Source organism: Oncorhynchus masou, chromosome 25 (genome assembly GCF_036934945.1).
Source record: "Oncorhynchus masou masou isolate Uvic2021 chromosome 25, UVic_Omas_1.1, whole genome shotgun sequence".
In the NCBI taxonomy this organism is placed as follows: Eukaryota; Metazoa; Chordata; class Actinopteri; order Salmoniformes; family Salmonidae; genus Oncorhynchus; species Oncorhynchus masou.
In genome coordinates, this window is record NC_088236.1 from 12983585 (window position 1) to 12995895 (window position 12311).

Below are 12311 nucleotides of genomic sequence, written 5' to 3' on the forward strand. Positions count from 1 at the left end.
TGTGAACCCTTTGAAAATACCTGGATTTTTGCATAAATTGGTCATAAAATGTGATCTGATCTAGGTCACAACAGTAGACAAACACAGTCTACTTAAACTAATAACACACAAACAATTATATGTTTTCATGTCTTTATTGAACACACCGTGTAAACATTCACAGTGCAGGGTGAAAAAAGTATGTCAACCCTTGGATTTATTAATAACTGGTTGACCCTCACTTTGGCAGCAATAACCTCAACATTTTCTGTAGTTGTGGATCAGACCTGCACAATGGTCAGGAGGAATTTTGGACTATTCATCTTTACAAAACTGTTTCAGTTTAGCAATATTCTTGGGATGTCTGGTGTGAACCGCTCTCTTGACGTCATGCCACAGCATCTCGATCGGGTTGGGCCACTCCAGAAAGGTGTATTTTCTTCTGTTGAAGCCATTCTGTTGTTGATTTACTTCTGTGTTTTGGGTCATTGTCCTGTTGCATCACCCAACTTCTTGTTGAGCTTCATTTGGCGGACAGATAGCGTAACATTCTCCTGCAAAATGTCTTGATAAACTTGGGAATTAGTTTTTCCACCGATGAAAGCAAGCTGTCCAGGGCCTGAGGCAGCAAAGCATCCCCAAACCATGATGCTCACTCCACCATACTTTACAGTTGGGATGAGGTTTTGATGTTGGTGTGCTGTGCCTTTTTCTCCACACAAAGTGTTCTGTGTTCTTTCCAAACAAGTCAACTGTAGTTTCATCTGTCCACATAATATTATGACAGTAGCGCTGTGGAACATCCAGGTGCACTTTTGCAAACTTCAGACGTGCAGCAATGTTTTTTGTTGGACAGCAATAGCTTCTTCCGTGGTGTCCTCTCATGAACAACATTCTTGTTTAGTGTTTTACGTATCTAAAAGATGTTAGCATGTTCCAGAGATTTCTGTAAGTCTTTAGCTGACACTCGAGGATTCTTCTTAACCTCATTGGGTATTCTGTGCTGTGCTCTTGCAGTCATTTTTGCAGGACAGCCACTCCTAGGGAGAGTAGCAACAGTGCTGAACTTTCTCCAATTATAGAAAATTTGTCTTACTGGGACTGATGAACGTCAAGGCTTTTAGAAATACTTTTGTAACCCTTTCTAGCTTAAATGCAAGTCAACAATTCTTAATCTTAGGTCTTCTGTGATCTCTTTTTTTTCGAGGTATGGTTCACATCGGGCAATGCTTCTTGTGAATAGCAAAGTCATATTTTGTGAGTGTTTTTTAGAGGTGAAAGGAGCTCTAACCAACATCTCCAATCTCGTCTAAGTGATTGGACTCCAGGTTAGCTGACTCCTGACTCCAATTAGCTTTTGGAGAAGTCATTAGCCTAGGGGTTCACATATTTTTTCCAACCTACACTCTGAATGTTTAAATGATGTATTCAATACAGACAACACAAATACAATAATGTGTGTGTTATTAGTTTAAGCACACTATGTTTATCTATTGTTGTGACTTATATGAAGATCAGATCAAATTTGATGACCAATTTCTGCAGATATCCAGGTAATTCCAAAGGTTTCACATACTTTTTCCTGCCACTGTAGCCTACCAGCTCCACAGGTCTTCAACCTGACTAGGCATACATGTTGATGTCTCACGTCCTGTTCAAAATACTGCCGCTTTGGCCTCTTTTTTCCATATGAATTATTCTAAAACAACACTACTGATTGGCTAATATTTGATATGGTAGTGATCATGAATTAAATCGAGCATTGAGTTTTCGTTCGTTTCATCTCTCCACTATAGACCTAGCTAGCTCATCTTCTCTAAATTATGCCAATTCATGATTAGCACATTTTCACTTCACTAATTAAACTGAAGAATTACAGCTTTTAATCGGCTTTAACAAGTCTATCGGTTTCATAGTGTTTCTGACAGCATGTTCCTTCTGCAAAGTGGGAAGTAAGAATTGCCAACAAACTCTGAGGCAGAATGTGTTATGTGTTATTTCATGAGAAGACATATGCCTAATTAAAAGCTGTGAAAAGAATGGAAGTGGCATCCAGACGTTTTCTCTTCACACCGAGGAGTTGAGTCATCACTAGGACTTGTTGCTTTTCCAGCTACATATTTTAGAGATATTATGATATGAAACGGTCTTTGTAATGATCCTGTCTGTCTGTCTGTCTGTCTGTCTGTCTGTCTGTCTGTCTGTCTGTTTGTTTGCTCATATTTATGGTATGTTGCTAAGTGTCTACATGTCTCATGTATTTGTCTGTCTTATTCATGTCTTTGTCTATTGGCCTGTCTGTCTGGTGTCTGTGAGAGTCAGCCAGATTCAGCTGAACAGTCTCCTTCTCCTCTGGGCCTGCACCCTCCTTCCCTTCCCCAGCCCAATTCCTCCCTTCCCTCTCTCCCCTCCTGAGCCAGTGAACTTGGGGGTCTAGACATCTGCTCAGTGCTCCTGTTACCCTGTTACCCGCCACCTCTATAGGTTACACACAACACATCCATGACATAGATTTGTTCAGTGAAAAGTGTGGCATGTTCCATTAGGATCCTTTCGTTGTTTAGGATCAATGGTCTTGATTAACTTTCGACAGTTGCTTTGAATGTGTGTCTTCAAACTCTGTGAGCTTGATATACTGTATTCATGCCAATGTTTGTTCACATTGGATCTATAAGTTAGTTCTACTTGTTTTTAAATGCATTAACCTACCTGACATCTGAAAGTCAGTGTAAAAACAATGCAACATGAACTCAACTGACTGCATAATTTGACAATCATTTAGGGACATTCATCTTCATTTACTTAACAAAGGAACTCGTGAAGGGAGTGATTTACGACAAATTATAGATCATTTTATTTTTGTTCTAACTATTCCTCCAGGAATCCAGCAGCACGATGACTCTGCTGTAGCCAAAGCCATGAGGCCTTTCATCAAAGCATGCTGAGGTGCTCCCTAAACTGTCTCCATATTAGCGTCAAACTGCCTCTATACTCCCTTTCGCTGACAGCTCCTCCACATAATAGCTGGTTTAGGCTGCTTTTTAATCAAATCCCCTCCCCCAATACTGAGATGATTCATCGAAAAAAAGACAAGCAGACAGCCCCTTCTCATCCACTCCTGTCTCCTTCCCTTTCCTTCCCTCTCTCCTCTCCTTCTCTCTCATCTCCCCCTCTCCTCTCCTTCCTTCTTCTCTCTCCTCTCCACTCTCCTCTCTTTCCATCTCCTGTCCTTTCCTTCCCTCTGCTCTCTCTCTCTCCTCTCATCACCCCTCTGCTCTCTCTCTCCTCCCTTTCTCTCTCCTCCACCCTCCCCTCTCCTTCCCTCTCCTCTCATTCCCCCTCTCCCTCTCCTTCCTTCCTTCTCTTCTCTCCTCTCCTTCCCTCTCCCCTCCTTCCCTTTCCTCTCCCCTCTCTTCTCCTTCCCCCTCTCCTCCTAGGCCCCTTCCCGAATCCCATCAAGCTGTCATTTCAAAGTCCTGTGTGTGGGTTTGTGTGTGTGTGAGAGTGTGTCCTGTGTGTGATTTTGGCTTGCTCCGCTTGGGGCTAGCTCACATTAACGCTGCCTGGCCCAAATAGGAGACACAAAACAATTGGCATCTTCTCAAGCCTTACATCATGCTGCTTGCTCCCTCTCCTCTCTCTCTCACTCTCTCTCCTACACACTCTCTCTCTCGCTCTCTCCTACACACTCTCTCTCTCTTCTCCCCCCCCTCTTCTCTTTTCTCTCATCCTTTGTTTAATGTCTTTATCTATCATTCCCCATTCTGTCTGAAGGTTGGCTAGTTTGTTTAGTGTTGTTTTGAAAAGAAAACCGCTCCAGCCACTAATTGACCAATTATAACACAGCCAGATTACATCATTTAAATAACATTTTAAAAGGCTTTTGTTATGGAGCTGGGGGGAACACAATTAATCATTCTCTTTGAATTAATATTGATATGCTTGCGGGTCAATGTCCTTCCTATCATATTCAAACCTTTTTGTTATTTAAGCTTTATAATACTGTATTCATAGCCCCTTTTGCCAAGAAAATGTAGTGTTTATAATTACTGACAACCATTTAATTGAATTTAGATTTTGTTAATGTCCCTTCATGCCAGTTACAAAGTATGGTCTGCTGCCTGCTTGTTAACAGCACAGAGATGCATTCCTGTGTAAAAGCGTAGGCAATGGAAAGTGTTGTGTTGAGTCTCGGAGCTCAGACAGACAGAGATGGTGTGTGTGAGAGAAGAAAGTTGTGAGGATCAACGTCTGTCTTCACTGCTTCATGTCTCATGCTGCTGCTAGATGTAGAGTACACCATGAGGACGTTTTACGCTCTGCTCAATCTGCTCAAATCCAGGTGTTATCTAACTCATGCTGCAGTGTCTGTAGCAACAGTATCCATTGCCAAATAACTCTGTTTCTATGTGTTACCTCTGTTTATATTCAGGTGCAGAATAATTTTTAGTAGCCAGTGAAGGAGTCTAACTCTCTGTGTAGTATTGTGTATAGATCCAGATAGACAGTCTATAGACAGGCCAGTCTGAGGTGTCTCTGGGAAACTCAACAGGAGACTATTCCTGTGGCCACCTAAGAGACAGCCCCCCTCACCTGATGGTGTGAGGAAACAAGACAGGAGACTATTCCTGTGGCCACCTAAGAGACAGCCCCCCTCACCTGATGGTGTGAGGAAACAAGACAGGAGACTATTCCTGTGTCCACCTAAGAGACAGCCCCCCTCACCTGATGGTGTAAGGAAACAAGACAGGAGACTATTCCTGTGTCCACCTAAGAGACAGCCCCCCTCACCTGATGGTGTGAGGAAACAAGACAGGAGACTATTCCTGTGTCCACCTAAGAGACAGCCCCCCTCACCTGATGGTGTGAGGAAACAAGACAGGAGACTATTCCTGTGTCCACCTAAGAGACAGCCCCCCTCACCTGATGGTGTGAGGAAACAAGACAGGAGACTATTCCTGTGTCCACCTAAGAGACAGCCCCCTCACCTGATGGTGTGAGGAAACAAGACAGGAGACTATTCCTGTGTCCACCTAAGAGACAGCTCCCCTCACCTGATGGTGTGAGGAAACAAGACAGGAGACTTTTCCTGTGTCCACCTAAGAGACAGCCCCCCTCACCTGATGGTGTGAGGAAACAAGACAGGAGACTATTCCTGTGTCCACCTAAGAGACAGCCCCCCTCACCTGATGGTGTGAGGAAACAAGACAGGAGACTATTCCTGTGTCCACCTAAGAGACAGCCTCCCTCACCTGATGGTGTGAGGAAACAAAGACAGGAGACTATTCCTGTGTCCACCTAAGAGACAGCCTCCCTCACCTGATGGTGTGAGGAAACAAGACAGGAGACTATTCCTGTGTCCACCTAAGAGACAGCCTCCCTCACCTGATGGTGTGAGGAAACAAGACAGGAGACTATTCCTGTGTCCACCTAAGAGACAGCCTCCCTCACCTGATGATGTGAGGAAACAAGACAGGAGACTATTCCTGTGTCCACCTAAGAGACAGCCCCCTCACCTGATGGTGTGAGGAAACAAGACAGGAGACTATTCCTGTGTCCACCTAAGAGACAGCCCCCTCACCTGATGGTGTGAGGAAACAAGACAGGAGACTATTCCTGTGTCCACCTAAGAGACAGCCCCCTCACCTGATGGTGTGAGGAAACTCAACAGGAGACTATTCCTGTGTCCACCTAAGAGACAGCCCCCTCACCTGATGGTGTGAGGAAACAAAGACAGGAGACTATTCCTGTGTCCACCTAAGAGACAGCCCCCCTCACCTGATGGTGTGAGGAAACAAGACAGGAGACTATTCCTGTGTCCACCTAAGAGACAGCTCCCCTCACCTGATGGTGTGAGGAAACAAGACAGGAGACTTTTCCTGTGTCCACCTAAGAGACAGCCCCCCTCACCTGATGGTGTGAGGAAACAAGACAGGAGACTATTCCTGTGTCCACCTAAGAGACAGCCCCCCTCACCTGATGGTGTGAGGAAACAAGACAGGAGACTATTCCTGTGTCCACCTAAGAGACAGCCTCCCTCACCTGATGGTGTGAGGAAACAAAGACAGGAGACTATTCCTGTGTCCACCTAAGAGACAGCCTCCCTCACCTGATGGTGTGAGGAAACAAGACAGGAGACTATTCCTGTGTCCACCTAAGAGACAGCCTCCCTCACCTGATGGTGTGAGGAAACAAGACAGGAGACTATTCCTGTGTCCACCTAAGAGACAGCCTCCCTCACCTGATGATGTGAGGAAACAAGACAGGAGACTATTCCTGTGTCCACCTAAGAGACAGCCCCCCTCACCTGATGGTGTGAGGAAACAAGACAGGAGACTATTCCTGTGTCCACCTAAGAGACAGCCCCCCTCACCTGATGGTGTGAGGAAACAAGACAGGAGACTATTCCTGTGTCCACCTAAGAGACAGCCCCCCTCACCTGATGGTGTGAGGAAACTCAACAGGAGACTATTCCTGTGTCCACCTAAGAGACAGCCCCCCTCACCTGATGGTGTGAGGAAACAAAGACAGGAGACTATTCCTGTGTCCACCTAAGAGACAGCCCCCCTCACCTGATGGTGTGAGGAAACAAGACAGGAGACTATTCCTGTGTCCACCTAAGAGACAGCTCCCCTCACCTGATGGTGTGAGGAAACAAGACAGGAGACTTTTCCTGTGTCCACCTAAGAGACAGCCCCCCTCACCTGATGGTGTGAGGAAACAAGACAGGAGACTATTCCTGTGTCCACCTAAGAGACAGCCCCCCTCACCTGATGGTGTGAGGAAACAAGACAGGAGACTATTCCTGTGTCCACCTAAGAGACAGCCTCCCTCACCTGATGGTGTGAGGAAACAAAGACAGGAGACTATTCCTGTGTCCACCTAAGAGACAGCCTCCCTCACCTGATGGTGTGAGGAAACAAGACAGGAGACTATTCCTGTGTCCACCTAAGAGACAGCCTCCCTCACCTGATGGTGTGAGGAAACAAGACAGGAGACTATTCCTGTGTCCACCTAAGAGACAGCCTCCCTCACCTGATGATGTGAGGAAACAAGACAGGAGACTATTCCTGTGTCCACCTAAGAGACAGCCCCCTCACCTGATGGTGTGAGGAAACAAGACAGGAGACTATTCCTGTGTCCACCTAAGAGACAGCCCCCCTCACCTGATGGTGTGAGGAAACAAGACAGGAGACTATTCCTGTGTCCACCTAAGAGACAGCCCCCCTCACCTGATGGTGTGAGGAAACTCAACAGGAGACTATTCCTGTGTCCACCTAAGAGACAGCCCCCCTCACCTGATGGTGTGAGGAAACAAAGACAGGAGACTATTCCTGTGTCCACCTAAGAGACAGCCCCCCTCACCTGATGGTGTGAGGAAACAAAGACAGGAGACTATTCCTGTGGCCACCTAAGAGACAGCCCCCCTCACCTGATGGTGTGAGGAAACAAAGACAGGAGACTATTCCTGTGGCCACCTAAGAGACAGCCTCCCTCACCTGATGGTGTGAGGAAACAAAGACAGGAGACTATTCCTGTGGCTACCTAAGAGACAGCCCCCCTCACCTGATGGTGTGAGGAAACAAGACAGGAGACTATTCCTGTGGCCACCTAAGAGACAGCCCCCCTCACCTGATGGTGTGAGGAAACAAGACAGGAGACTATTCCTGTGTCCACCTAAGAGACAGCCTCCCTCACCTGATGGTGTGAGGAAACAAGACAGGAGACTATTCCTGTGTCCACCTAAGAGACAGCCTCCCTCACCTGATGGTGTGAGGAAACAAGACAGGAGACTATTCCTGTGGCCACCTAAGAGACAGCCCCCCTCACCTGATGGTGTGAGGAAACAAGACAGGAGACTATTCCTGTGTCCACCTAAGAGACAGCCTCCCTCACCTGATGGTGTGAGGAAACAAAGACAGGAGACTATTCCTGTGGCCACCTAAGAGACAGCCTCCCTCACCTGATGGTGTGAGGAAACAAGACAGGAGACTATTCCTGTGGCCACCTAAGAGACAGCCCCCCTCACCTGATGGTGTGAGGAAACAAAGACAGGAGACTATTCCTGTGGCCACCTAAGAGACAGCCCCCCTCACCTGATGGTGTGAGGAAACAAGACAGGAGACTATTCCTGTGTCCACCTAAGAGACAGCCTCCCTCACCTGATGGTGTGAGGAAACAAAGACAGGAGACTATTCCTGTGGCCACCTAAGAGACAGCCCCCCTCACCTGATGGTGTGAGGAAACAAGACAGGAGACTATTCCTGTGGCCACCTAAGAGACAGCCCCCCTCACCTGATGGTGTGAGGAAACAAAGACAGGAGACTATTCCTGTGTCCACCTAAGAGACAGCCCCCCTCACCTGATGGTGTGAGGAAACAAGACAGGAGACTATTCCTGTGTCCACCTAAGAGACAGCCTCCCTCACCTGATGGTGTGAGGTAACAAAGACAGGAGACTATTCCTGTGGCCACCTAAGAGACAGCCCCCCTCACCTGATGGTGTGAGGAAACAAGACAGGAGACTATTCCTGTGGCCACCTAAGAGACAGCCCCCCTCACCTGATGGTGTGAGGAAACAAAGACAGGAGACTATTCCTGTGGCCACCTAAGAGACAGCCCCCCTCACCTGATGGTGTGAGGAAACAAAGACAGGAGACTATTCCTGTGTCCACCTAAGAGACAGCCTCCCTCACCTGATGGTGTGAGGAAACAAAGACAGGAGACTATTCCTGTGGCCACCTAAGAGACAGCCCCCCTCACCTGATGGTGTGAGGAAACAAAGACAGGAGACTATTCCTGTGTCCACCTAAGAGACAGCCTCCCTCACCTGATGGTGTGAGGAAACAAGACAGGAGTCTATTCCTGTGTCCACCTAAGAGACAGACCCCCTCACCTGATGGTGTGAGGAAACAAGACAGGAGACTATTCCTGTGTCCACCTAAGAGACAGCCCCCCTCACCTGATGGTGTGAGGAAACTCAACAGGAGACTATTCCTGTGTCCACCTAAGAGACAGCCCCCCTCACCTGATGGTGTGAGGAAACAAAGACAGGAGACTATTCCTGTGTCCACCTAAGAGACAGCCCCCTCACCTGATGGTGTGAGGAAACAAAGACAGGAGACTATTCCTGTGGCCACCTAAGAGACAGCCCCCTCACCTGATGGTGTGAGGAAACAAAGACAGGAGACTATTCCTGTGGCCACCTAAGAGACAGCCCCCTCACCTGATGGTGTGAGGAAACAAAGACAGGAGACTATTCCTGTGGCTACCTAAGAGACAGCCCCCTCACCTGATGGTGTGAGGAAACAAGACAGGAGACTATTCCTGTGGCCACCTAAGAGACAGCCCCCTCACCTGATGGTGTGAGGAAACAAGACAGGAGACTATTCCTGTGTCCACCTAAGAGACAGCCTCCCTCACCTGATGGTGTGAGGAAACAAGACAGGAGACTATTCCTGTGGCCACCTAAGAGACAGCCCCCCTCACCTGATGGTGTGAGGAAACAAGACAGGAGACTATTCCTGTGTCCACCTAAGAGACAGCCTCCCTCACCTGATGGTGTGAGGAAACAAAGACAGGAGACTATTCCTGTGGCCACCTAAGAGACAGCCTCCCTCACCTGATGGTGTGAGGAAACAAGACAGGAGACTATTCCTGTGGCCACCTAAGAGACAGCCCCCCTCACCTGATGGTGTGAGGAAACAAAGACAGGAGACTATTCCTGTGGCCACCTAAGAGACAGCCCCCTCACCTGATGGTGTGAGGAAACAAAGACAGGAGACTATTCCTGTGGCCACCTAAGAGACAGCCCCCCTCACCTGATGGTGTGAGGAAACAAGACAGGAGACTATTCCTGTGGCCACCTAAGAGACAGCCCCCCTCACCTGATGGTGTGAGGAAACAAAGACAGGAGACTATTCCTGTGTCCACCTAAGAGACAGCCCCCCTCACCTGATGGTGTGAGGAAACAAGACAGGAGACTATTCCTGTGTCCACCTAAGAGACAGCCTCCCTCACCTGATGGTGTGAGGTAACAAAGACAGGAGACTATTCCTGTGGCCACCTAAGAGACAGCCCCCTCACCTGATGGTGTGAGGAAACAAGACAGGAGACTATTCCTGTGGCCACCTAAGAGACAGCCCCCCTCACCTGATGGTGTGAGGAAACAAGACAGGAGACTATTCCTGTGTCCACCTAAGAGACAGCCCCCCTCACCTGATGGTGTGAGGAAACAAAGACAGGAGACTATTCCTGTGTCCACCTAAGAGACAGCCCCCCTCACCTGATGGTGTGAGGAAACAAGACAGGAGACTATTCCTGTGTCCACCTAAGAGACAGCCCCCCTCACCTGATGGTGTAAGGAAACAAGACAGGAGACTATTCCTGTGTCCACCTAAGAGACAGCCCCCCTCACCTGATGGTGTGAGGAAACAAAGACAGGAGGTGTCATTACACCTGCTGAGTGCACACACACACACACACACACACACACACACACACACACACACACACACACACACACACACACACATACACATACTGGCACATTATTTTGCCTGTCAGATTTGAGCACCACAGTAGTACCAGATTAGATCCAGTGGATCCCTTGGGTACAGCCGCTGGGCTCTAGTCAGAAACGAACCTGTTTATCACAACACAATATTCCTCAACACACAATCACAACTGATTAGGAACATTGAAATATGGAGGTACAAACAGCATACTTGCAGGAGGGAGGCTCAGGTGTTTGGAAAAAGAAAAGCAATTTTCTTCACACCTCTCTCTCTCGGGTTGCCGAGAGAGAGAGAGAGAGAGATATGTAGAAAATCAACTAAATGTATTGAAAGTAGTCTACAAAGTAGTCTATGCTTACCTGGCAGAATGATATCATGATTATTTGCATCAATCCAGTGGGTAGTTTTGCAAACTCTACCATCACACGTGCTACAATAACACAGCTAAACAACTGCCTCTTGCTGGAATTTGAAGGATAACTACACCCAAAAATCCTAGACGCTCTCCTGGTGTGTTTTAAGCATTGCTGTGGACTTCCAACCAATATAGTTGTTTTTCTATAATAATAAATAAAAAAATCTGATTTTGAGAGCGAAAACCTGAGAAAATGGAAACCTGGAAAAACTCAACAGAGAAAACCTAAAATGAAGTCAGCCAAAAAATAAAATAGATTTTATAAGAGGGAGCTACGTGGATCAGCAGAGTGTTATAGCCTGGGGGTATTTGTGAGGGAGACAACGGGAGGCAGATGCTGGCAGCCTTCACACTGCTGTCCTGTGGCCTCGCCATTCAGCCGCTAAAACACACACACCTGCGCACACTGTATCTGCAACCTGGCTCTCAGAATGGGGGAAAGAAAGACAGAAAACGAGCCATTTTCATCTGCACTTGTCCCTGACAGCGGTGCAGGAGTTGGCAGGTAAAATAAAGGAAAAAGAATTGGGCAGAATCCTTACCAATCAAACTCCTGCCATGACTTTCCTACCAAATTCATCAGGCAATAAATAGACAGACTAATGCAGACAAAGCCTAGACAACTCTATGTCTCGTTGTGCATAGCCAGTCTTTTAAAGGTGGGACCCCCAGCTCACCTGCAACAACAGCCAAAGTAGAATACTTAACTTTGTCCCTCCGCCTTATGTAGTCTTGTATGTAGTCAGTCTCTCTATATTAGTCTTGTATGTAGTCAGTCTCTGATGTAGTAGCATTGTATGTAGTCAGTCTCTCTATATTAGTCTTGTATGTAGTCAGTCTCTGATGTAGTAGCGTTGTATGTAGTCAGTCTCTCTGATGTAGTAGCGTTGTATGTAGTCAGTTTCTCTGATGTAGTAGTCTTGTATGTAGTCAGTCTCTGATGTAGTAGCGTTGTATGTAGTCAGTCTCTGATGTAGTAGCGTTGTATGTAGTCAGTCTCTCTGATGTAGTAGTCTTGTATGTAGTCAGTTTCTCTGATGTAGTAGTGTTGTATGTAGATAGTCTCTCTAGAGTAATGTTGTATGTAGTCAGTCTCTGATGTAGTGTTGTATGTAGTCAGTCTCTCTGATATAGTAGTCTTGTATGTAGTCAGTCTCTCTGATGTAGTAGTCTTGTATGTAGTCAGTTTCTCTGATGTAGTAGCGTTGTATGTAGATAGTCTCTCTAGAGTAATGTTGTATGTAGTCAGTCTCTCTGATGTAGTGTTGTATGTAGTCAGTTTCTCTGATGTAGTAGCGTTGTATGTAGATAGTCTCTCTAGAGTAATGTTGTATGTAGTCAGTCTCTGATGTAGTGTTGTATGTAGTCAGTCTCTGATGTAGTGTTGTATGTAGTCAGTCT

At 46.9% G+C, this 12311-nt stretch overlaps 1 pseudogene; it reads left to right on the top strand.

The window, feature by feature from the left end:
- The window catches only part of LOC135513470 (F-box/WD repeat-containing protein 8-like), a 36229-nt pseudogene that overhangs the window by 19256 nt on the left and 4662 nt on the right, over nt 1-12311 (top strand).